Source organism: Bradysia coprophila, unplaced genomic scaffold (genome assembly GCF_014529535.1).
Source record: "Bradysia coprophila strain Holo2 unplaced genomic scaffold, BU_Bcop_v1 contig_476, whole genome shotgun sequence".
NCBI lineage: Eukaryota > Metazoa > Arthropoda > Insecta > Diptera > Sciaridae > Bradysia > Bradysia coprophila.
The window spans coordinates 4,012,039-4,037,936 of record NW_023503727.1 but is presented as its reverse complement, the minus strand read 5'-3'; the positions used below and the strand labels follow the sequence as shown (position 1 = coordinate 4,037,936).

The 25,898-nt window shown below is 35.8% G+C and overlaps 2 long non-coding RNA genes across 2 annotated transcripts in view; both read left to right on the top strand.

Annotated features, from left to right (window-relative positions):
• LOC119082779 overlaps positions 1–25,898 on the top strand; it is a 322,328-nt gene that overhangs the window by 114,652 nt on the left and 181,778 nt on the right. The gene's annotated exons all lie outside the window — the stretch shown is intronic.
• Positions 1,376–24,569, top strand: LOC119082780. Its single transcript, XR_005088712.1, has 3 exons — positions 1,376–1,386; positions 4,858–4,863; positions 24,290–24,569. It is a non-coding gene; the product is annotated as an uncharacterized LOC119082780 (long non-coding RNA).

The window sequence follows — 25,898 nt, the reverse complement described above, 5'->3', positions numbered from 1 at the left end:
TCGATGGGATTTCAAGGATTTAAGCAGAAAAAAAATGAACCTCCAACTTCCGCCATTTTTTTCGGCCATTTTTGGATTTTTTTGTCAGCAAAAAAATTATTCTAAAAAAAAACTTTGAACATTTAAGGATATTTTACAACTTTTGTGTACCTTAGCGGACACACAGGCAGTTGAGTAGTTGGAAAGGTTTCGAAATAGCTGAAATTACAATATCAGTACAAAATTCTGTGATTGAAATAGTTGACAAGGCTCGAGTTTTAGCATGGTCTGTCATGCAGCAAAACATAAGTTGTCAACAACTTAATTCAACGAGCACTTAAGTCAACTGACACATTTGCTCCATCATACAATACTAGATCTTCTTGTGTTGGGTAGAAGAGGAAGCAGAAAAACGTAAGTTCAACCACTATGAACACTTGAGAGAACAGTTTTTCACCTGAGGCGTCAGAAACGTCAGTAGTCTCAAAGTAACAGATACAGCGAAGGAAAAACGAGCAACGAATTTTCTGTTACACTGAATAAGTATCACAGTTCAACGCGGGAACGTTGCATCCACTTTAGGGACGATTTCGCCGTCGAAAAGTTAGGATTGCATAAAGAAAATTGCGAATTTTAAAATTCTTTAGAATTCCCGAAAAAGTTCTGAATAATAAGCCCTGCCCTGCCATTAAACCATTAAAAACTATTTCTTCTTCAGCGTGTATTGTCTGAATAAAAGCCACTCGCAAAGTTAGAATCGATTTCCAACAATTCTTCCACTAACGCAAACCCATACTCTCATTTTCACCATCACCAAACCGCCCTGGCTCTCTCCCCACAAAATGGTTTAATGTTAAATATGAAACAACATCCGAGCCAATGCTTTCACCATACATCAAAACTAATGATTCGAAACAACAACTTGCAACCTAATTAAGTTCAGCACAACTTCTTTTTCATACTTATTTCGACGTACATTACATTCAAGTTTGGCTCGGACAATAAAACAAAACTTTAGCCTTTAAGCTAATATTCTTTTGTGGCTATTTCGCATTAGTTGTTTCTTGGGAAAAAGGCGGCACGAAAACCTAAATCCAAGAGAAATTATTATTATGCAAGTTTCTCGAGATAAAGTTATGTGCATGTAAAGCTGGTGGTATAATGTTTGGAGGTGAGTGCACAAATGGGTACTTTATTAACCATTACTGGAAAAAGTAACAAAGCCGTAATATCAACTGTTGTCCTCGTCTTCAGACACTTGTCCATTTACTGCCGAAGGTGTGGCAAGTACATGGAAACATTTGAACCGGAAGCTTTCAGTCTTTACTGAAAATAGGAAGCTATTGACTTATTACTAACTACCTCTGTGAAAGCGCTGGACAAACTCTCATTTTCGTGAAAATGTATGTCTCATTGTCTCATAATGTATAAGAGCGACTGAGTGTAACATGTACGTGTTGGAGTTATACAATTAATATAACTCGTTCAAGTCGAACACTCGAGGAGACACACTAAAATAGTAGCCTAATGAAATGGATATCAACGTAGTAGACTTAGAATTAGGTATAAATACGATGCTTTGTTCATAGAACAAGGCACTCTCTAATAAACGTTCAAAGTGTGAACATCTTAGTTTTATTAGAAGTCCGGATCGGAATCCGTGAAATTCCAACAGGTTATGGGCCCAGACACATTGAACTGAAGCAATTAATCTGCAGCGCCAGTTTGCACTGGAAGGGGTGTCAATAACACTCGCTGTACGATTGAATTGTGGTTGGTATGTGATCTGTGGAAAGTTGTGGCACCGTTAAGTGCAAGCGAATGTAGCTACGCTACAAGACCGGTGGCGGAGTAAAATTCCAAGTATGGCGGTTAGTATGTCGTTTCGTCTGAGGAGGCAGTCGCAGTGTGGTGGCAGTAAACTCCAAGTATGGCGGTTAATATGGCATCGTTTCGTCTGAGGAGATGGTCACTGGCAAACTGGGTGAGCAGTCAAAACTCACATGGTTGCATGAGGTCAATGATGGGTTGCTGATGGGTAGCAACAGAGAATTCATTGGTAGCAACAGCGAATGACTGAGTGGGCAGTATATCCCTCAGTGGCGGTAAATTCCAAGTATGACGTCGATTTCGTCTGAGGAGCTAGTCACAACTGGGTGAGCAGTCCCATCTCACAAGCAATAAAGTGGTCGATACGGTACAATGGTCGATACGGTACAATGGTCGATACGGTACAATGGTCGATACGGTACAATGGTCGATGCGGTACAATGGTCGATGCGGTACAATGGTCGATGCGGTACAATGGTCGATGCGGTACAATGGTCGATTCAGTACAAATGGTCGATGCGGTACAATGGTCGATGCGGTACAATGGTCTATGGTCGAGTCGATAGTCAATGGTCGAGTCGATGGTGAAATAAAGACAATGGTCCACATTACGAATTCAGTGGGAGCCGACAACTTGAAAGTTAAGTGGGAGTATTGGATTCATGTACGAGTTATATGAATTGAGTGGGAGTGTTGGAGTTATACAATTAATATAACTCGTTCAAGTCGAACACTCGAGGAGACACACTAAAATAGTAGCCTAATGAAATGGATATCAACGTAGTAGACTTAGAATTAGGTATAAATACGATGCTTTGTTCATAGAACAAGGCACTCTCTAATAAACGTTCAAAGTGTGAAGATCTTAGTTTTATTAGAAGTCCGGATCGGAATCCGTGAAATTCCAACAGTACGTACAATACAAGTTTCAATCGGCCTATGTTCTCGACACTTGAAATGGTAATGTTCAAAGCGCTGTTAGGTCGATAACCCACGTGCATACAAGAGCAAGTCCGATCGTAAATTTTTGATTCATCTGTCGTGTCTGACAATTTTCGAATTGTCAACTTGTCTGGCAGATTTTTCAATAAAAATTGTGTCCCTTGGGACTAGGAACTTGATGTTATGCAAACCAATTTGTGGTTTCTCTAAGGATGATGTAAGCTGGATCTCTTCATCAGGGTTAGTATTAGGAAAACATTTTCAAAACAGACGTTTTTCGCTTTAGTTTGTACAAATACCATGACGCATTGGAACGCACGTGCGCAATTGGGCTACATGTGTCTGTGGCGACTCCTGTGCTTCATTGTTCGAATCTATAATGCCAGAGAACTGTTTAACGCGCCGAAAATCGCTTTATCCCGAGCAAGACATGCATAATGTAGTTTCTCCCTCCCTACGCTTTTCAATTCCTTTTCAAAACTTAAGTCAATACTTAAGTCAATAAAAACCAATAAAGCCAACGTATGCAAGCACGTTACAATATTGTGGTTTCCATATATTTATAATCTACCGACAGCAGGTGTTTGTCTATCTGGAGGGAGGTTCTACTTCTACGTGACTGAAAAAAAAACAAGGGCACATTTATTGAATACCACTCTTGTATGTTATGTTCGGTGTGACAAGAATATTGCGTTTGAGGTGGAGAAAACACACGTGGCTGAGGTTTTTACTTTAGGAAAGCAATTTCGGAACGTGTTAGTTTTACGGGCAAAATAATGTATGTGCACAGGGTAATATTCGCTTATAATATATTCATTCGATTTGAATTTATGGTTTGCATATCCGTTTTAAATGTTTTAATGTTACAGCGTCTTCCGCAAGAAGAACATAATTTGGGAATTCGTTTTTTCTTACTCTAGCAGCATCTTCATTCGATACGATCTCTTTTGTTGTCACTGTTGCCAAGTACTTTGACTCGGGTAAACATTGAAAGAAAATAAGATTGTCTAGGCCACAGTGCCAACCATAAATACACATTCGTTTCCGCCAGCAAAAAATTTTTACGAAACAATTTCAACTGCCGAATATCCTACTCTCTTGAATTTTCGGTTCGGTTCACTGATGTATACGAACTTGTAGTGGAGGTAGGCACAGACAATGGACATAGTGAGAATAAAAAAAATTGTGATCGATCGAACACTATGCACATTCTATGTTCACATTAGGAAAGTGAAACCACATCATTTCATCCGAAAACGTAATTGTATAACCTTATCCATGACAATGCAATTTCGTGAAATTTGAGTTTACTTTTGCCATTAACTTAATGCCATTGTCATAAAAGTGGACCCCCAATCAATTCCCCATGGCATACATCCGATATAAATGATTTTCTAGAGAGTCTATCAATATTTTACTGCTTTTAACTTGTATGCATCACTTCACTTCACCTTCATCTAGAACAATAAAAGGTCGAAAAAAAATTATTTTCACTTAGATGGTAGAGTGTGAGAACAAAGGCCCGTAGACTAGACGCTGTAAATAAGCATTTCTTTATTTTTACATGATTTATACTGACAAAGAACCTTCATCTAATAATTACAAAGGCATCGAAAGTTGTGAGTAGAAATGATGAGGAATTTTTAAATTAACCTGTTACAGACGGCTGGCCATCTGTTATCGACAACGACAGCAATAATTAACGACAAGCTCTGACCGATGAGGTCTTATATAGCAAAACACATGTTTAAAACAAATGAAGTAACAGATTTCTGAAATAAATAAATCTCTGAAAATCTTCGATCAAATGAAGTAGTAGATCAGATAGTAAAACTGTTAATATGCTTGCCGTCTGTGACAGGTTAAAGATTATTTGTGCGACAGCCTATAACTGAATTGGAGTTTCCCCATCCTCGTAGAGTGAATTCATATTTTGTCCTGAGCCAGGCCCATTCTATGTAAATGTTTGTTCAGGTTTCAGTGTCCTGTGATGGTCCCAGTGAGCTTCCTTAGATCGCTACGTGAATTGTTCAGAAGATATTTGGTAGTGTTCATGTCAGTGGATAGATGTCTGCTGTGCTCGCATTTTTCTAGATTGGTCCATAGAAATTTGTGTACATTTTTAAAGTTTGGGTTGAGTGGTGTAAAAGAGCCCCAGAGCTGGTTCTGGTCCATAATATGGAATTTTACAGTTCCAGTTCCAGTTCCAGTTCTTCGTTTCCTATAAAAGCTATGTTCAGGACTACAAACGAGATTCACTGTTGAGATCTCAGCTAGGCGTTCGGGGCATTCCATTATGGTTTTAGAAGAATAGTGTTTTGTCCTAGGACGTGTAGATTTTTAGCTGAAGATCGCTGGAGTATACTCCTGATCCAGCGCCTAATTCCATTTTAGATCCGTCAGTAAACACACATGTTTCTAAAGGATCTATCGCTCTTGTTTCTTCCCATTCAGATCGCAATGGGATTTGTTCATTAAAGTTTCCCCCGAATCGGTAGATTTATCCTTTCAAGTATTGAATGTACTTCAGCCGCATAGCAGAAGCTAATCATGCTAATCATTGGAATAATAGGCAAGTGCGCTTCCAATGCTCTAGTCGGCGTTGAGAGATAATATCGCATGAAGTGGGCAAACATTCCAATTGATATTTGGAACCGCTCTGTGAGAAGGTTAATTTTCACATTGTGCCCACTAACGTAGATTTGTTGGCTTTATATGATAAAGCCGATAAAGTCCAAACGCAACAATCAATTTGAAAACATCCTCAAGATATTAGCGCTGATTTTTGTAAAATACATCGGCTGTTTCGATGGTGACGTATCTTCCTGGAACACACAAATTTTTTGTTTGACAGAATTATTCTACGTGTCGAATCCAGTGAACTGAAAGCTAAATTACAAGAGCTTTTCCAAATGTCTGAAACAACAGCCCAGCGTGGAGGAAATATTAGTAAAACAAAGTTGGAGATATGGTTTTTTCCCCAAAAATATCGTGTTAACAATAGTTCGAATCCGAATGAATATAGCATGCATGACCGTAGGTCATTCATTTGTTTGTGTTCGTTTAAATTGCTTATCAAATGAATGAGTGATGCGACACCGGATGGATGATTTTTCGAGCTTTTTTTATCCTCGATGTGATTTACTGGTGTGCATGATTGGCATGATTGTGTGGATCGAAACTTTATTAAATTCGATTTATTGCGAATATGGTTTGTGAAAGCAACAATTTAATATCGAAAGCGATAACAATTGAAACTGCGAAATGTCGATCAATGGTGGCTGGACATTTCCACACCGTCAATAACGTCAGGAACGAGATTATCGTTTTTTTGGACGATACTATCGTCTAAAAAACGATAATATCGTTTTTAGACGATAGTATCGTCCAAAAAAACGATAACATCGTTTTTTGGACGATAGTATCGTCTCAAAATCGATATTATCATTTTTTAGACGATACTATCGTCCAAAAAAACGATATTATCGCCCAAAAAATTTTCATCCAGGACGATAATATCGTCTAAATTGAAAAATTCTAAAATATTGTCTGGACGATAGTATCGTTTTATTGTTGATATTATCGTTCAAAAAACGATATTATCGTTTTCTGGACGATATTACCGTTCTAGAAAATCTAATGGATATTTTCGTTTTCTGTACGATAATATCGTCCAAAACGATACTATCGTTTAAAAAAACGATAATATCGCCCAGGACGATATTATCGTTTAGTTTTGGGTGTCAATATTGTCCAGGACTCAATTTTACTCAGAGGTGCAGCAAGAACCGAATTCTCTTCCAAAATATCGAAAAACAATTGTCAGAGGAAATCACCTACACATCAGTGTTTAAAAAAGGCGTTTAGTTCGTCCCTAAATAATTCATCTTTTTACGAAATGAATACATAAAAAGCGTTTTAACACGCCGAGCGATCCGGCCCATTGCCCCGGAGCGAAGCGGAGGGCCGCAATGCGAGCCGGGCGCCGGAACGGTGTCGGAACTTAGGAGTTAATTTTTTTTCTCGCATCGTCTCATAATTAGTCTGTGTAATTTTTCTATATAAAATTTAAATTTACGGAACCAAATGAACCAATTGTTAATATATATTTGCCGTCTATAAAAAGGTGTTTATCTACAAGATTTTGTGTTTCGTCTTCAACAACCATCCAGAACGATAATATCGCCCAGGACGATATTATCGTCTAGAATTTTTATTTTAAATAAATTAAAAACGATATTATCGTCCCAAAAATTATCGACCAGGAGGTTTTTTTGAACGATAATATCGTTTTTTAGACGATAGTATCATCAAAAAAACGATAGTATCGTCCAAAAAAACGATATTATCAGCGGTATTATCAAGTATCAACAGAGTAAAATCCTGTTTTCTGGAATAGTTTCCAGAACCTTATATCCCGACATAGCCCACCTTCTAAAAAAAATCATCAAAATCGGTTAAGAATTACTCAAGTTATCGTGATGACAAAAAAAATGGCTACAAACAATTAAGGTTTTGATAATTTTTCATACACTGTACTGTAAACTGTTACCAACATTTCAGGGTATTTTCTGGCGTAAGACCCTTGACTTCAGTCAAGGGAACAATATTATTATTACCAATTATTATCAATTATTATACTTATTTTTCTGAAATAGTTTCCAGAACCTTATACATTGCCCATCCTCGAACTTAACCTCAGAAATCCCATTCTTCTACGTTTTTAATAACATTTTATATAATATCACCACAACACATTAAATTATCATTAAATTATCATTATCACAATAGCAATTATCAGCACTGTATTATCAATTACAATTATCAATAAAATCATGTTTTTCTGGAATAGTTTCCAGAACCTTATCCCGACATGGCTCATCTTCGAACTTAACCTCAGGAATTTCATTCCTCGTCGATTAAAAAAAAATCATCCAAATCGGTTAAGAATTACTCAAATTATCGTCGTGACAAAAGAAAATTATTTCAAACAATTAAAGTTTTGATAATTTTTCATACACTGTATGGTTACTAACATTTTAGGGTATTTTCTGGCATAAGACCCTTGACTTTCAGTCAAGGGAATTATTCTACGTGTCGAATCCAGTGAACTGAAAGCTAAATTACAAGAGCTTTTCCAAATGTCTGAAACAACAGCCCAGCGTGGAGGAAATATTAGTAAAACAAAGTTGGAGATATGGTTTTTTTCCCCAAAAATATCGAGTTAACAATAGTTCGGATCCGAATGAATATAGCATGCATGACCGTAGGTCATTCATTTGTTTGTGTTCGTTTAAATTGCTTATCAAATGAATGAGTGATGCGACACCGGATGGATGATTTTTCGAGCTTTTTTCATACTCGATGTGATTTACTGGTGTGCATGATTGGCATGATTGTGTGGATCGAAACTTTATTAAATTCGATTTATTGCGAATATGGTTTGTGAAAGCAACAATTTAATATCGAAAGCGATAACAATTGAAACTGCGAAATGTCGATCAATGGTGGCTGGACATTTCCACACCGTCAATATCGTCAGGAACGAGATTATCGTTTTTTTGGACGATACTATCGTCTCAAAATCGATATTATCATTTTTTAGACGATACTATCGTCCAAAAAAACGATATTATCGCCCAAAAAATTTTCATCCAGGACGATAATATCGTCTAAATTGAAAAATTCTAAAATATTGTCTGGACGATAGTATCGTTTTATTGTTGATATTATCGTTCAAAAAACGATATTATCGTTTTCTGGACGATATTACCGTTCTAGAAAATATAATGGATATTTTCGTTTTCTGTACGATAATATCGTCCAAAACGATACTATCGTTTAAAAAAACGATAATATCGCCCAGGACGATATTATCGTTTAGTTTTGGGTGTCAATATTGTCCAGGACTCAATTTTACTCAGAGGTGCAGCAAGAACCGAATTCTCTTCCAAAATATCGAAAAACAATTGTCAGAGGAAATCACCTACACATCAGTGTTTAAAAAAGGCGTTTAGTTCGTCCCTAAATAATTCATCTTTTTACGAAAAAAGCGTTTTAACACGTCGAGCGATCCGGCCCATTGCCCCGGAGCGAAGCGGAGGGCCGCAATGCGAGCCGGGCGCCGGAACGGTGTCGGAACTTAGGAGTTATTTTTTTTCTCGCATCGTCTCATAATTAGTCTGTGTAATTTTTCTATATAAAATTTAAATTTACGGAACCAAATGAACCAATTTTTAATATATATTTGCCTTCTATAAAAAGGTGTTTATCTACAAGATTTTGTGTTTCGTCTTCAACAACCATCCAGAATGATAATATCGCCCAGGACGATATTATCGTCTAGAATTTTTATTTTAAATAAATTAAAAACGATATTATCGTCCTGGACGATATTATCGTCTCAAATTAAAAAAAAATAAATTAATTAAAAACGATATTATCGTTCTGGACGTCGATAATATCGTCCAAAATAACGATAAATTTGTTCAGAAAAAGAAAATAACGATAATATCGTCCAGCGGATATTTTCATCCAGGACGATATTATCGTCAAAAAAACGATATTATCGTCTTTTGAACGATAATATCGTTTTTTAGACGATAGTATCGTTTTTTAGACGATAGTATCATCAAAAAAACGATAGTATCGTCCAAAAAAACGATATTATCGTTTAAAAACGATATTATCGTTTAAAAACGATATTATCGTTTAAAAACGATATTATCGTTTAAAAACGATATTATCGTTTAAAAACGATATTATCGTTTAAAAACGATATTATCGTTTTTTTAAACGATAATATCGTCAAGAAAACGATAATATCGTCCTGAAAATATTTTAAAATTTATAATTTTAGACGATATTATCGTCCTGGATGAAATTTTTTGGACGATAATATCGTTTTTTAGACGATACTATCGTCTAAAAAACGATAATATCGTTCCCGACGATATTGACCGTGTAGTTATGTCGCCTCATCCGATCAATTGGATTGGATAATATCGTTGGGAACAAAATGAATTCCTAAATTCCCAAAAAGTTGTCATTTTAAAAGCTTTTCCTTGAAATATTCTTGAAATATTTTTCATGCTTCCTTCGTGAGAACCGCCTAGGTACTTCGGCTTCATTGCAAGAAAACAAAAGTAACTAAAAACTCTTGAAATATTTCACTTGGATCACATATTTATAACAACACCTCATATTTCTTCCGATACAACTGTGCGGATGGTCGTCGCATATGACACCCAGCCAGAGAACTGGCAAAACAAACAGAAAACTATTTCAATTTCTAACAACGCAATACAATCAATCATTTTGGCTTTCTTTATTGTTCCTTCCATTTTCCTCTTAAATACTGCACAGAAGAGCAACTATCTGTTTCATATAAAGAGCGATTTTTGCAATAAAAAATTGTTTTTTATGTTCTTTCGCCCAGTAGCCATCCAGTAGGTAATAATATTTTTATTAAAACAACAACGACAATGGGGGAAAAAAAGGCACATAGCGAAATTGAGGAAATATAAAGTAAGAAAAATATGACACCGTGACACCATGACACAACATTAATGAAGCTCAAAGTGAACAAGTCGTTAAAACTGTCTAGACTCAGTGTACTTTACTTGTGATGCCAATGCGATACTATGTGTAGCCAACAGCTTTTGGGAACGGAAATAAAAACCATTATAAATGAGATTTGGATGTTTTATGTATTGTTTTTTCGTTGATTGATGGTGTTTGTAGCGAATCCAATCGAAAAATGTTAACTGCCAGTGTTGTAATAAATGTGTGCACCTATACCGTGAGACATAAATGTCCACCTGAGATGCTTCTGCATCTTAGACCTGTATTGTTACTAGATTAAACATTTAGTTTGACCTGTTCTAACGTCTTCTATTTTATGTTTTGTCGTGTTGTATTTCAGGTTGTTCTTCGAGATACTTCTGATTCCCTAGTGAAAAATGGGAGTGACGAACACAAAAGTTCGAAGACTTAATGTTTTAATGAGTAAAGTTTATAATCGATCAATTGAATATTTCCGCCGTCGAGAGCATCTTACGTATACCAAATGAACGTTAAATCTAATGAAGTAAAAGATTTTCGATCGAACACTAGAAACAAATAGTTTAAACAGCAGAAGTAACAGATTCTTGTATGATTTTATAATCTAAGCCTCATCATTCCCTCACGTTAATAAGCGGTCGTGACGTTCAAATAAAAAAAAAATCTTTCAAAAAATTAAGTGACTGAGGAACGAATACAGCAAATTTTTAACTTTTTACAGTAGGCCCCAGTGCTTCCTTTTGGGTATTTTAATTCTGAAAATTCCGAAACTATCGCATTCCAAAGTTTGGTTTTTAAATCATGCCCGCACGTTATTAAGCGGGCGTGACGCAAGTCCACTACCAAAAATGTTTTAACAAAAAAAATTTTGAGGACGGCGGAGCGTATTTACAGCAACTTTTTGAATTCTCCCCATTAACTCCAACGACCCCCAAACTTAGATATTTAGAATCAAGGCATCCATATGAGTTCAACGAGCTATCGCACGTTACTGCAGCTACAAAATTGGCCGAGATATTGAACTTCGAAATATTAATGTTTGTATGAAAATAAGCAAAATTTCGTATTTTCAGATAACTCAAATTGGCTATGTTGGAAAAAGTGTTTTGAGGAATTTGGGTTATTTTCGTCATGAATGATGTGTTCCAAGGTTGGTTCCTAAATTTTGGGATGAGAGATGATTCCTCTAGCACTTCCTAACTTCCATCGGATTTTTCGATGGATTTGAGTTATTTTCGATATAAGTGAGGTGTTCCAAGGTTGGTTCCTAAATTTTGGGATGAGAGATGATTCCTCTGGCACTTCCTAGTTTCCATCGGATTTTTCGATAGATTCGAGTTATTTTTGATATAAGTGAGGTGTTCCAAGGTGGGTTCCTAAATTTTGGGATGAGAGATGATTCCTCTGGCACTTCCTAGTTTCCATCGGATTTTTCGATGGATTTCGGTTATTTTCTATATAAGTGAGGTGTTCCGAGTTTGGTTCCTAAATTTTGGAATGACAGATGATTTCTCTGGCATTTCCTAACTTCCATCAGATTTTTTGATGGATTTGGGTTATTTTCGACATGAGTGCAATGTTCAAAGGTTAGTTCCGAAATTTTGGGATGACAGGTGATTCCTCTGGCACTTCCTAACTTCCATCGGATTTTTTGATGGATTCGGGTTATTTTCGACATAAGTGAGGTGTTCCAAGGTTGGTTCCTAAATTTTGGAATGAGAGATGATTTCTCTGGCATTTCCTAACTTCCATCGGATTTTTCGATGGATTGGGGTTATTTTCGACATAAGTGAGGTGTTCCAAGGTTGGTTCCTAAATTTTGGGATGACAAATGATTCCTCTGGCACTACCTAACTTCTATCGGATTTTTTGATGGATTCGGGTTATTTTCGACATGAGTGAGGTGTTCCAAGGTTGGTTCCTAAATTTTGGGATGACAGATGATTCCTCTGCCACTTCCTCACTTCCATCAGATTTTTTGATGGATTTAGGTTATTTTCGACATGAGTGCTATGTTCAAAGGTTAGTTCCTAAATTTTGGGATGACAGCTGATTCCTCTGGCACTTCCTAACTTCCATCGGATTTTTTGATGGATTCGGGTTATTTTCGACATAAGTGAGGTGTTCCAAGGTTGGTTCCTAAATTTTGGGATGATAGATGATTCCTCTGGCACTTCCTAACTTCCATCGGATTTTTTGATGGATTCGGGTTATTTTCAATATGAGGTGTACCAAGATTGGTTTCTAGATTTTGGGATGATAGGACTCCTCTTGCACTTCCAAACTTCCATCGGAAATTTTTGTTGGATTTGAGCTGTTGCTGACAAAATTAGTTACCCTTACACCTAAACTTACAAAAGAACTGATATCCGCCAAAAAACCCTAAAGGGTGAAAGTGTGACGCAAGTCCTTGTTTCTACTTACAAAATAGCTGATATCGCTGAGGGTGACGCATTTTTTGCCTCAACGCAAAAGTGTTATCAACAAAAAATTGAACCAAAAAATTTGAGATATAAAATTTTAGAAAAAAATTGCGTCACAAGTGGCAGATGTTGAGGAAACTACTGTTAAGAAAATAGTTCAAATAGAGAAAAATATGTCCTGAATCATCTGCCACTTGTGACGCAATTTTTTTAATAAAATTTTCTATCTTAAATGTTTTGGTTCAATTTTTTGTTGATAACACTTTTACGTTGAGGCGCAAAATGCGTCACCCTCAGCGATATCCGTTATTTTGTAAGTAGAAACAAGGACTTGCGTCACACTTTCACCCTTTAGGGTTTTTTGGCGGATTTACAGTAGATGTTAAAATAAGGCTAAGTGCCAAAATACATGGAGAATCTGTCACAAAATAATGACAGACTTTGAGTAAAATGGTTCTTTATAAAGTAAAATGCATGTTAAAAAAGTGAAGTACAAGATTTCAAATCAACAAATTCAAAATACTTTGATCCATGGAAGTAATAGACCCGCTAATAATACTGGTCATATGCTTACCGTCTGTAATAGGTTAATGAAATTGTTTAAAGAAATATTTTAGAAATTTCAACAAACATTTCGTGAATCTCAACACAATTCACAATGAATAAAATCCTTTAAATTATTTCACTAACAAAGCCCCTGTACTGAGTGTGTTCAGTGAAAAAAAAATTCTTAAGACAACGTTCAGTTGCAGATTTATTCAAGAATTTCCTGTTTACGGAAAGACACGGTTCTTGACATTTTTGAAGCTGCAGCTCTAAAGAGAGTTTTGCATAAGCTTTCACATCATACATTAGATTATAGATTTGCTGCACAGATACGAAGATGCCCTATCATGTATCCTCTTAAAATATTACACATCACCGAACGGGTCCATTTGATTACCCACATTTCTGTTACTTTAATCTGTGTTTTTATTTCTAATGCAAAAAAAAGCGTAATTTCATTCGGACACGAGCTTTTAGGATTTATGAAATATTTTGATGAGTAAAACCCTTTCATTAAAATATATTCCATGTCGTCCATGCAATAAAATACCGTTTCGGCAATCAAACATTTTCATATTTTATTTTGCTGTTAAACATGGGGTCAATAAAAGAGCAGTGTTTTTGTGTCACTCGCATAAATAAACATTCGACGAATAAACATTTTATGTTCTGTGAAGTAAATTTTATGATTAGACGCATGCCGAGAGCTTACCGTGAAATGTGTTTGTATATTGTGTAATCGTTGTCATCGCCCATTCATAACACATAATACACGAATTAATGGTTTTGTTCTTCGTTACAATTTATATTTCAAAAATTATTAACGACACAGCAGACACACACACACACACAGCAGTCATATTGATAAAGCTAATTATTTTATTGGAAATTATTGCAATCAATTTTGCTCAATAAATTAATGCGTTAATGTTCACTTCATGCAACAACAACTACTACTACAATAACATTAAATTTTAATTAAACCCACAAATTCAATTTGTCGAAGTACTAAAATTTGTAAATCAATTGGTGGTATACACGGATAGAAGGTTTAATTGAAACGTATAGCAAAAAAAAAAAAATATTTTGAAAATCGCGCATTTTCGGTGAATTAAAAATAATTTCTCGTTCCCCCTATAATGTGAATATTTAATCGGGGAATGATATCAAAAATATTTATAACATCGCACATCATCCTGATAAGCTATGTGGAACCCAAATATACGAGAAAAAAAAGAATGAAAAAAAAAACCAGAGACCATTATCAAATAAAGCTCCCCCAAAAATATTGAATGTCAAAAGTTCTGACACATTTCACATCTCAGATTTAAGCTGTTGTTTGTTTAGGAAATTGAATAAAAAGTATTGTTTGGAATGCCAAAGCACTGCGTAAAGTGAAAATTGAATACAACTTACACAAAATATCATTTTTTGTCAGAATAAATGGGGACATTAAAAACAATGCGCAATCTCTAATCTTTCTGTGTTCTATGTTATTAGTGACTCAGTATTTACATCTGCATAGAATTACATAGAATTTTAAAAAAAGAACCTAAAATAAGAGCTCGACAAAATTCAACAGTAATGCTAGCTCATTTCGTGGATACGTCGTAACGGCTTGCCGTTGGAAAGCAAAATTCTCAGGAGTGGTATTACGGCATGAGTTTTTTCTATTCTATACTCTTCCATTCTACCGTCGCGTCGCATGTGGCAGATAAATTTTCTTGCTGGTCTGTTCCTGAACATCTGCCACTTTGCGACGCAGATTTTTTTGGTAAAATTTTGGTTGTTTCCAGTCTAAATTCTTTTTTGTAAAAATTATTTGGCAGATGATGAGAAAACCTAAGCCAGCTTGTTTGAACTAATTGGGTGTAAAATTTAATTTTTACGTAACGAAGCTGAAAGCGTCAACTCTAGCGATATCATTCATTTTAGAAATTGTATTTCAAAAGCTGCAAATTCGAAAATTTGACGAAATTTGACGAAATTCAAAATTTTGACGAAATTTGCCGAAATTCGCAAATTTGACGAAATTTGACTAAATTCGAAAATTTGACGAAATTCGAAAATTTGACGAAATTTGAAAATTTGACAAAATTTGAAAATTTGACGAAATTCGAAAATTTGACGAAATTTGAAAATTTAACGAAATTTGACGAAATTCTAAAATTTGACGAAAATCGAAAATTTGACGAAATTCCAAAATCTGACGAAATTCAGAAAATTTGACGAAAATCGAAAATTTGACGAAAGTAATTCTCTATCTGCCACCATTCAAGAAATATCTCCAAAACCCCAATTGACCCACCCATTTCCAACTTTCGACATTTTTCACATATGCCTTTCTGTTCTACTCGTAAAACTCTGAGACTTTGCCGAAGAAAGTAACTCTCTATCTGTCACCATTCAAGAAATACCTCTAAAAACATAATTGACCCACCCATTTCCAACTTTCGACATTTTTCACATATGCCCCTCTGTTCTACTCGTAAAACTCTGAGACTTTGCCGAAGAAAGTAACTCTCTATCTCTCATAATCGCAAAAATATTAGTGCTTTCATCCTACGCTCGAGTAGCTCAAAATGTTGTCACTCTAATCACTCTAGCTCAAACGAATCTGCCCCGATTTTTTTAATAATTTTTTTGTTCGAATCGTGTTACGAATACCTTTCATTTGATGGGTCGCACGCCTCTGCAGGTTTCAATACAGCTAAGCTACAGCCGAAAACGCGTTCCCGACCCTCGAAAACCACACTCAGAAACCACTTCGAGGCCAATAAAACAAAATTCTGGTTTTTCCTGGGGTAATGGCGTATCACAATTTCATTTTTATGCCCACCCTGAGGTTCCTGCAAAATTTCATGGAGATTGGCTGACTGGTTTCCGAGATCGACCGTCGATAGATAGACAGATAGACAGATAGAAACATACAGAGTAAGTTGAAAGATTTTGATTGTTTGGAAAACGTTAATTTGGTGCATTTTCTATCAAAATGACCAACTTCAAAACGATGTATCTCCGGCAATTTTAAAGTTACATAGTCGAGTGATAGCTCGTTTTGCTCGTATTTGAAGCGCGAATAAGATAGAATAGGATTTGTGGTTATACAGGCCAAAGGAAAGAAACTTAAATTCTCGCCTATATATAGTTGCCGCGTCTCAAACAAATTTCTTCGTTCTTTTTTTGGAAGTTAGACTGCGTCAAGTCCTCCGCTAACGCTCCGGACATGATATTAGACCGATTGAAATACTAATTACTGTTCCGGAGACCTGGGTTCATTCGCTATACTTGGAAGAGCGAAGCGAGGGAGGGTACTGTAGAAAAAGAAAAAAGTTTAGAATATGGAAAACGTATTCCGTATTAGATTAATTTTAGCTCGCTGAGTATGTGTACACTTACGTAATAAAGTGTTTGAAATAGTACGTCAACCACCGGCGAGTGTATCCAGTACCAGTATCCACTGTAAATGAATGAAACATCAAAGCATGCAATTGAATTACAAACAATCGAGACCAGCGTTACAATAGTACCAATCTTTTAGTTCCACTTTTTTTCGTAAAAGGGAAAAAGTGGAACTATCTTCACGCCGCATATATGCAGCGTTACAATAGTTCCACTTTTTCCCTTTTACGAAAAAAAGTGGAACTAAAAGAGTGGTACTATTGTAACGCTGGTACAATCGAGTAGTGCCTATAAATACGGTAAAGATGTGACGATTACATTCAGAATAAACGTGAACGTTAAACGGGTAACAGCCCAGAATATACAGTCTTTTCTCAGTAAAAGTAGTATCAGAGGTTTCTGGAACAATAGTAAGTGCTGTCCAGATGATTCAAAAACTCAAATGAACCAAAATAACAAGGAATTGACGTCTAACACGTTAAAAGAGTACCATCGATAAAATTTTTTGGTACCAATGCATGTGTGCCAACTTTAAAAAATCAATACCCACTGCTGACCGGTGGCCACTTGGCGAACGAATAACGCGAGGCGAGTCATTTAGTATTCAAATTTTTTGTAATATTTAATTAGGCTATGCAAAGGTGTAGCAGTAATTCTCTCAAAATCCCACACTAAACTTTATGTTTTGTATGTGCAATGAGCCATCTATTTGAATGATTGAATGCATGACCCTTCTATTTGCAGAACCCATGGAAAGTGAAGATGCAGAAGGGTTTCCAGAACTCAGATACATTAAACGACATAAATGGTCTTACAATGTCAATCATTTAGACTTTCGATGTAATAATCCACATACATATGATTGATGGCGGTAAGTCGATGATGAAGGTTTAAATGCAGAAGCAGAATACCGTGTCTAACGCGCATTTCATATCTACGATCCTTTCGTTTCCTCTGGTCAAAATAAACTGAATATTCTGCATCAGTTAAGATTTATAACATATAGTGCAATGAGAAATGTACTAAATTCAGTTAACGGGGTACCATATTCTTTCAAGAAAATATTTTCAGAGACAAAGTGTAACATTTTATCAGCATTTGTTTATACGAAACTATAAACGCAAAAACCGAGGCGAAATTTTAAAGTTCATTCCAACACTTGTTTTGCGATAAAACTTTCGTATTGCTTTATCTAACGTCGAAATTGTCAGTTGAAAATTCTTGAATGAATAATTTATTCAGCACCTTCTTCACAGAAATTCCTGTCGAACATTGTCGATAAATTAACTGTTTGCGGTGCTTCAGAAATAGTTAGTCAAAGTATGTTCTCAATAACGATAAATATTTTATCAAATTTTTCATTTTGCCAAATATTCATCGAAACCAAATTCGATGATATATTTTCCGAAAATATTCACAAAATAAATTGAATTGTTTCTGAATAAATAATGTTTTGTCCTCGGTGCTCCGTTCTCCACCAGTGTTCCCACCTTATTTATGCATTGAATATACATGGTTATACGTACGTACTAAGAAAATTTATACCTTTATTTTGAATGCGGAAGAGGTGACGAAAATTTGAATAGATTTTGGTGTGATTCTTATTGAATTTATACGATTTATTGGTTAGATGGGATGAGGAGAGAGAGAGAGATGCTTTTTATTAAGTTACTTCGATTTCATGTCTTTTTGTCTTGTATCGCCAGAAATGCAATTATTTATTATCATCGATGTGTACCGGTGTATAGACCATGTAGAAAACGAAATCGTGATAATATTCAGTAGCAGTACCGAGACCGAGTAATCAAATTACATTCATTTTGAAATTTTTACTTTAAACAATCTGAAACAATTGGGAAATGTATAAATTTTGTGGCACTGAAATATTTATGAATTAGATAAGAAGAATTTGCAATGGCACGACCCGAGATTTTCATAAACAATGGTGCTGCGATGATACGACACTTTTTTTTATAGATGTCAATCAATCAAATAAAACGGAACATTTCTTTCGATAACACCCTCACCGCAAGACGGTTATGTATATTTCGGTAACACAGTTTTCAGTTTTCCAATTTGAATAATTTTTTATCGGTTTATTGAGTTTTGCAAATAAAAACTGGGGACACACGAAATTATCAACATTTTTCAGTTATGAAATTCAACCCCAGCAAAAAGGGAAAGGATCAAATAGGAAACGCATATATGCGCCCAGAAACGAACTATCACTCTCAGTCAAAATCAAAACTGACAGTCGGTAAATATCAACTGATAAATCGGTAAAAATGGATCAGTCTATTTTATCGATAAAACATTCGAGTGATATCGTATCGATTATTTGCAAATTTCATCATCTATTGATGATATTATTCAGTGAGTATGCCAACCACCAGGGTTATATAGGATTTATAGTGTAGCTCCTTAGAATTGCATACATACTGGATATTTCCACAAGAGTGTTTTTGATGTATTTTAAAAATTAATGAAATCAAATCTGTAAATTTAATGTTTTTAGACCCGTACGAAGTACTGGGGTCTTATAGGTTTACGCATACGTTTGTAACACGTCGAATTGGACTCCCTGAGTAAGGGAAAACCTATTGTGGTTGTCTAGAGATGCCAAATCCGCGAAAAAAAATGTCCGTCTGTCCGTCTGTCTGTCTGCACGATAACTTGAGTAAAACGCATCCGATTTTGAAAATTCTTTTTTTCCCCGTTTGGTAATGTCAAAAGACAGGCTAAGTTCGAAGATGAGTGATTTTGGATCGACCCCTCCCGAGCTGTGGCCCAATAAGTGCTTTACGGTTTTTCGAAGATATCTCCGGACATGCAAACGTTACACTTGTAACTGATACGTCAAATAAAAGGTATTTACAATACCGATCGACAAAAAAAGTTTATGGAAATCGGATGACCGACTCGTGAGTTAGACCCCTTGGTGTGGAACAGGCACAGGGCGGCAAGCAGTTTTTGCTTGTAGGTCGGCCACATTTGAACATATTTCGTCTGTTTTAGCTTTATTAGATAGGTATTGACCGTACCAATCAGGGAAAAAAAATTTATGAAATTATGTTCTCCGGAGCGTGAGCTAGGTCTCTTGTAGTGAGCTCTTATCTGGCTACTCGGCCGTACAGTGAACGTGAAGTATTTTGACAATATCTCGAGTAAATTTTGACCGAATTTCATGAATTTTTTTTTGTTTGAAAGGTATTAACGAATGTAAAGCGTCGGTACAATTTCCGGTCTCCTAACAAAATGGCTGCCGGCGGCCATATTGGATTTTAGTAAAATAGAAATATCTTGGGAAAAATGATACTTAGAGAGTTTCTGTTAACATGGAAATAATGTGTTAAGTGTGAGGGGTTTCAGGGATTCCATATATGGACATCTATATATACCTATATACAGCTATATTGAGCTATATACAGGCATATAGAGCTATATAATAGCATATATTTATCTGTGAAATGTTTATTTATAGTGAAATATAGTTAAATATAGCGGTATATAGCTGTTTAAATAGGAATTTATGAAATTTGTCTTCGTACGGGGCTGTCTATATTGCCTCCGGCAATTTAGTTGTATATGATAACAAGGCAAAGAGTGGATAATGTAAGTGATTTTAAAGGGAGAATAGTTTTTCAGCAGAGAAGAAAATGAAGTAAGAGAAATGAAGAGTTTCACATTAAAGGCTTTTGATACGAATATTGGTGTTTCGTACGGGTCGGCGTTAGCTATGTTTTATCTGCAAATTTAGTCTTTTTTCAGAAAAACTTATTCTTGCCATATGCAAGTTTATTAGTGCCTTAGCAGCGGGGGTATTGTTCTCTCAGCAGCAATATTATGTAATTTTTTTTTGTAGGTCCAGGCAGCTCAATCGGTAGAGCATTGTATTCATAACGTATCGGTCCCGGGTTCGATTCCCGGAGTAAACTTGCTCATACGGTTTTCCTAATCAAAGTGTGATTAGTTACTGCAATAGCAATGCCAATTGGCTCTTTCGACCGTAATAAAGTCGTAAAAAAAAAACAAAAAGAAATCATAGCGATTTATCATGTACTAGCGTCGACAGCCGGGCTTCGCCCGGCATAAAATTGGCATATTGTTGTCCACCATTTGAGTGAAAAATGGCTGAAAAGAAGATTCTGAATTCAATAATATTTTTGAAAGAGTACAAACCATGATTTTCAGAATATAATTTTTAAATTTTTACATAGTATGCTGTCTAGAATTTTTTCAGGTCATTTGTATGACATATGGCCATAGTCTTATAGCCGAAAACATTTAAGCACAAGGACCGTAAGCGTAGTCTTATTAAAAATATTGCAATAAAATGCATAAATATAAATATAAATATAAATTTTCAATATTTTTGTGTTTTATTTAAGTGATGGTCATATATTACACTTAGATTTAGTCTTATTAATCGTCTTTCAAAGGTTTTTTTTCCGAAAATAAGTAAAATAAAGACGCCAAATCGCTGAAATATACTTCAAATGAACATGAGTACGTGCTCCAAAGTATGACAAATGGCAGAAACATATCTAACGTTGACATCGGGGGTTACTGCTTTTGATAAAAATTAAATTTATAAAAACCAAGCGATTTTGTAGCCTTTTTGACTTAAGCCCTAGTTCATCAAAACTCTCATGAAGTTCTGCTCTGCTAATACATAAAAATAAAAAATTTCAGAGGCTGACGACGTCACAGACTGATTTTCGTAGGTTGAGGTAAAACACACAATGCGCACAATTTAATCGGCGTCTCAAATCACAAAAGCATCAGAACTAAAGATTTGTTAAAGTAGTATAATAGCTACAGAAATACGGAACGAAAAGAGTGATGACAAAAGAGTAACAGTTATAAGGAGATTACGATTCAACCAAGGTGACTCTCAAGCACACTGAGTTGATTTTCGGCCTCAAAATTTTGTAAATAATCGGTGTGATATTGCTAGAGAGCTGCCTTGATTTAACTTTTAATTATGGGAGCAAAGTTGTATTTGCTCCATTAGAAAAACATAATATAATATTATAATTTCCAATTTTCCGACAACTTAAAAATTACTGCTGACGCTACCCTTTTCTAAATACCTGCAATGTATGCGTTATATTCAAGAAATCAAAATATTTCTACGTGGATCTCTTAACGCAAACACAAATATGGTTATTTTAAATTGAATTTGTTCTTCGATCGGAGAAGGGCTTAGCATAATCTAAAGTTACTCTAGGAAGGAATAACAATATAATTTAGACAATTCAATTAAATGTGAACCACGCATTCCAGCGATATAGTCCAGGTCGATATGTCGAAAAAAATGCTTCCGTGCGATTAACGTTATTAAGAAATTTTCTTTGTCTTATCTTGTTTGTGATACAAGATACGTTGCTATAATTTGGGATGCTAATTTAAGTGTTTCAGTGTTTAAGTGTTATGTTTAACGTAATAGCATAAGGAAAAACTTGAATGTAGCTTTCGAATGACACCACTTTTATGAAAATTGGAAATGGCCAGTGAAAATGGCCTCAAAGTTGATGAATTTCCCAGACACATTTTGGGAGAAACCTAATACCAGCTCCATCCCGACTCCCCAAAAAAAGTTCTTCCATGAAATATCGGCAATGAGGCATATTTACCAGAACTGAAGACATTTTTCAAAAAAATATTGTATTTTCGGAGATATTCAACTTCAAAGGTTTTCAAATGAATGGCTTTTCCGGCTTTTACATATCGACCTGCACAAATATCGTAGGTTATTTTTGGAACTAAAGAAAACCTAGTCAACACCATGATGGAATCTAACTATAAATTTAAAGGCTCACTTATAAAATCATCTTCAAGGCTGTTTTAAACGTCATCCACGATGCGAAACTTCAGTGACGGTAATGACGCCTGTTCGTTAAATGAGGAATATTTGATTTTGCCTTTGCCGTACTTCACAGTTTTATAAAGAGTAACTGGTGCACCGAGATAACTGGTGCACCGAGATGTAGCGAGGTGTAGCAAGGTGCAGCTAGGTGTAGCGTCGTGTAGCGAGATGTAGCAAAATGCAGCAAGGTGTAGTGACATGCACTGCAGTGAAATGCAGTGAGTTAGGGTTTTATGTATAAGATGACAATCATGCATATCCACACAATTGTAACTTACAGTACCATCTGTGATGTCACATAAACATAAACATCACACTCATACCCGATTTTAAGTCGAAATGTATCTCTCGACGTAAGGATAATAAGACTTACGTTTGACAGTGGTTCGGATTCCACTTTAATCAGTAGGTCCAATTAGACGAAAAAGGGGCACGCACAACAGGCCCAACGGAGGCTTAGGTGCAGAGATTCGTCTCACCCCATACAATCTAATCGAATCTAATGTCAATTTTTTAGAGCATTTTTATTATTTTGTCTCCAATCTACTGTTTCCTGAGGAGCAGGTTATTGAAATAAATTTTTATAATTTTTTGTTATTTTATTCGGTGGCAGAACACACAACGAAATCTGCGTAGAAGGAAGAATTGCCTTTGGTTGAACAAATCATTTTTTTGACACATTATATACCAAAACGTACTTGAATAGTCGTAGGACCAAGCATAGTTTCTATACTGACAAAAAATATTTTTTCACATTACCTGTGACAGATAATCTTTCCAAAAAGATTACCTGCAGATGGTAATGTTACGAAAAGTTAGCTGACACAGGTAATGTTACAGAAATAAATTATCTGTGACTGGTAACGTGATTATCTGTGACTGGCAACGTGCCCCAAAGCTTCCTGTTAGTAGGCTATCTGTGAAGCATTACCTGTGACAGATAATGTGTCCGTCAAATGTTAGCTGTGGCAGGTAATGTAAATTATCTGTGGTGGGTAACCTATATTAGCTGTGACTGGTAATGTTATAGCTTATATCCACAATAAAACTATCAAACGTTACGTACTGAATGGCTCAGTGACAACGCACTAGACTCATGATCCGAGGGTCCCCGGATCGAATCCAGCACGTGCAACTTTTTTTTATTTGCAAATTATCTGTCGAAGTTAAGCTTTTACATTACCAGTCACAGCTAATTTTATAAAAGATTACCCGTCACAGATAATATTATGAATAGTAGGTTACAGTGCATGCTGCGAAAATGATTCATTACATGGGGGAACAATTTTGAGATACGAGCAACTCACAAGTGTGTGTTTAAGCGCCAAGGTCTGAAAACTGTTATTTTGACAAGGGTAGAGTTTGCATATCCGAGCCGAAGGCGAGGTATGTAACCCGCGTCAAAATAACAGTTTTCAAACCGAGGCGCTTAAACACACACGCGTGAGTTGCGAGTTTCAAAATTGTTTCCCCAAGTAATGAATCATGGCAGCAGCTTGCACTGTATTCTATTTTATTGCTTGTCCAAGCGAAAATTGATTCTTACATATCAATTCCTTAACGCAGTAACCACGAATCTAGTATGCCGCCGAACCCTCCGAAATTGGCTCACACGTCTACGAAGAAAAAAATCCCGAAAACAACACTAATGTTGGTATTGTTACAGCAGTAATCTCAATACACGTCACAACGGTCACAACAGTCGGCTTGTCACTGAATTGTTTTTCCGTTTCAGGATAATGCATTAATTTTGTTGTTTTCGTTATTTAGAATAAAAATTTTGCAGTGAAGTGAAGTGAATAATGTCTAACATAAGCAAAGTGTTTAGTGCTCTCGAATATAAGTGAAAAATACGCAACTAAAAGTGTTTGCCATGTGTTCATTACAAACATTGAATTTATTGCTGGAGCAAAAAATGGCTGACACTTTCAGTTTTGTGATTTTCTTTTCGAAATAATTCAAATGCTTTTGCGACATTCAACTCACGCCACTGGAAAATTTGTGTTCAAAAACACAAAACATCAAAAATTATTTTCTTTTTTTCTGTTGGAAGGCATTAAATATTTCAGATGATGCATTCTCCTTCATCTGGCTGCACCCCGCGAAAACTCGTTTTACGTGAATGACTGTGCACCCCGCGAAAATAGAGATTCCTTGACGATAGTGTCACACAAATATCCATTTTCGCAGGGGCCAAATTGATATTGATATGTAAGAATCAATTTTCGCTTGGGGCAAGCAATAAAAAACATTACCTGGGGACGTACATTATCTGTGACCGCTGTTTATTTTTCTGTCAGTGTATTATATACCGAAACGTACGTGAATTGTCGTACGATCTTCGTAGGATCAAGCATAGTTTCCACTATATACCGAAACGTACGTGTATATCAGTCCCTTTTGTGTTGAGCGAAAGCAGTAACACGCTCGATAATTATAATAACGAGTACCTTAATCGAATTTGTCTTCGATTCTATTTTATAAACACCCTCCGATAGATGCAGAAAATTTCAATCAAATATTGAGCAAATGAAACCCCAAAATGGTAATTCAATTCACAGAGCCCACATTTATTCGTCTACTAAAGTGCCTATTATTATCGTTAACTTGGGCATATTATTTCCATGACACTGTAAATGCTACAATTTAAAACGACTTTCGGTCACATTTCCAGCCGACTAAACTACAGCAATTTTTACTATCGATATAAGAAAGATTATATTCCTGATTTGCATTGCGCTTTCGAGTGTGCATTAAAAGGCAAATCACAGACAATCAGCAGCGAATTCGCTCGAATGTAAATCGTTATGAACTCCTGATCATTGCTTTGTATATTTACGAGAGAAATTCGATGAAAAGGTTATTTTGAGGACTTTACGAATCTTAAACATTGCACGAGTTAGTTTACAGTTTGTGTATATAAATATTGCATGTGAGTTTTTATGCAAAGATAGTTTTGAGGACACTGAATAATCGTATGGAAAGATTTGGTGTATAGTAACTTTATGTTCTCCTGTTCACGTTTTCGTATATGTTTGGAAATGGTTGTTTTGAAGACTCATTCTGTTTGTTATATGAAATGGTAGGTTTGAAGACCTCACGAAGGCGTGTATGTACATTGAATTTCTAGGTATATATGATCAGTGTCCATTCAAATGGTTATTTTCACAACGCAGGCGAGAAAATAGTCATTTTCTCCCCTTTCGCTAAATCTTCGAAAGCTGTTGTGAAAAATGCTTTTTCACTCCATGAAACAAGAGTTGAGAGAATAAAAATTTTGTCACCTGAACTGTCTTCTCACCGCATTTGAGTGAATATAGTAAGGTTATTCGCTACGCACGGAT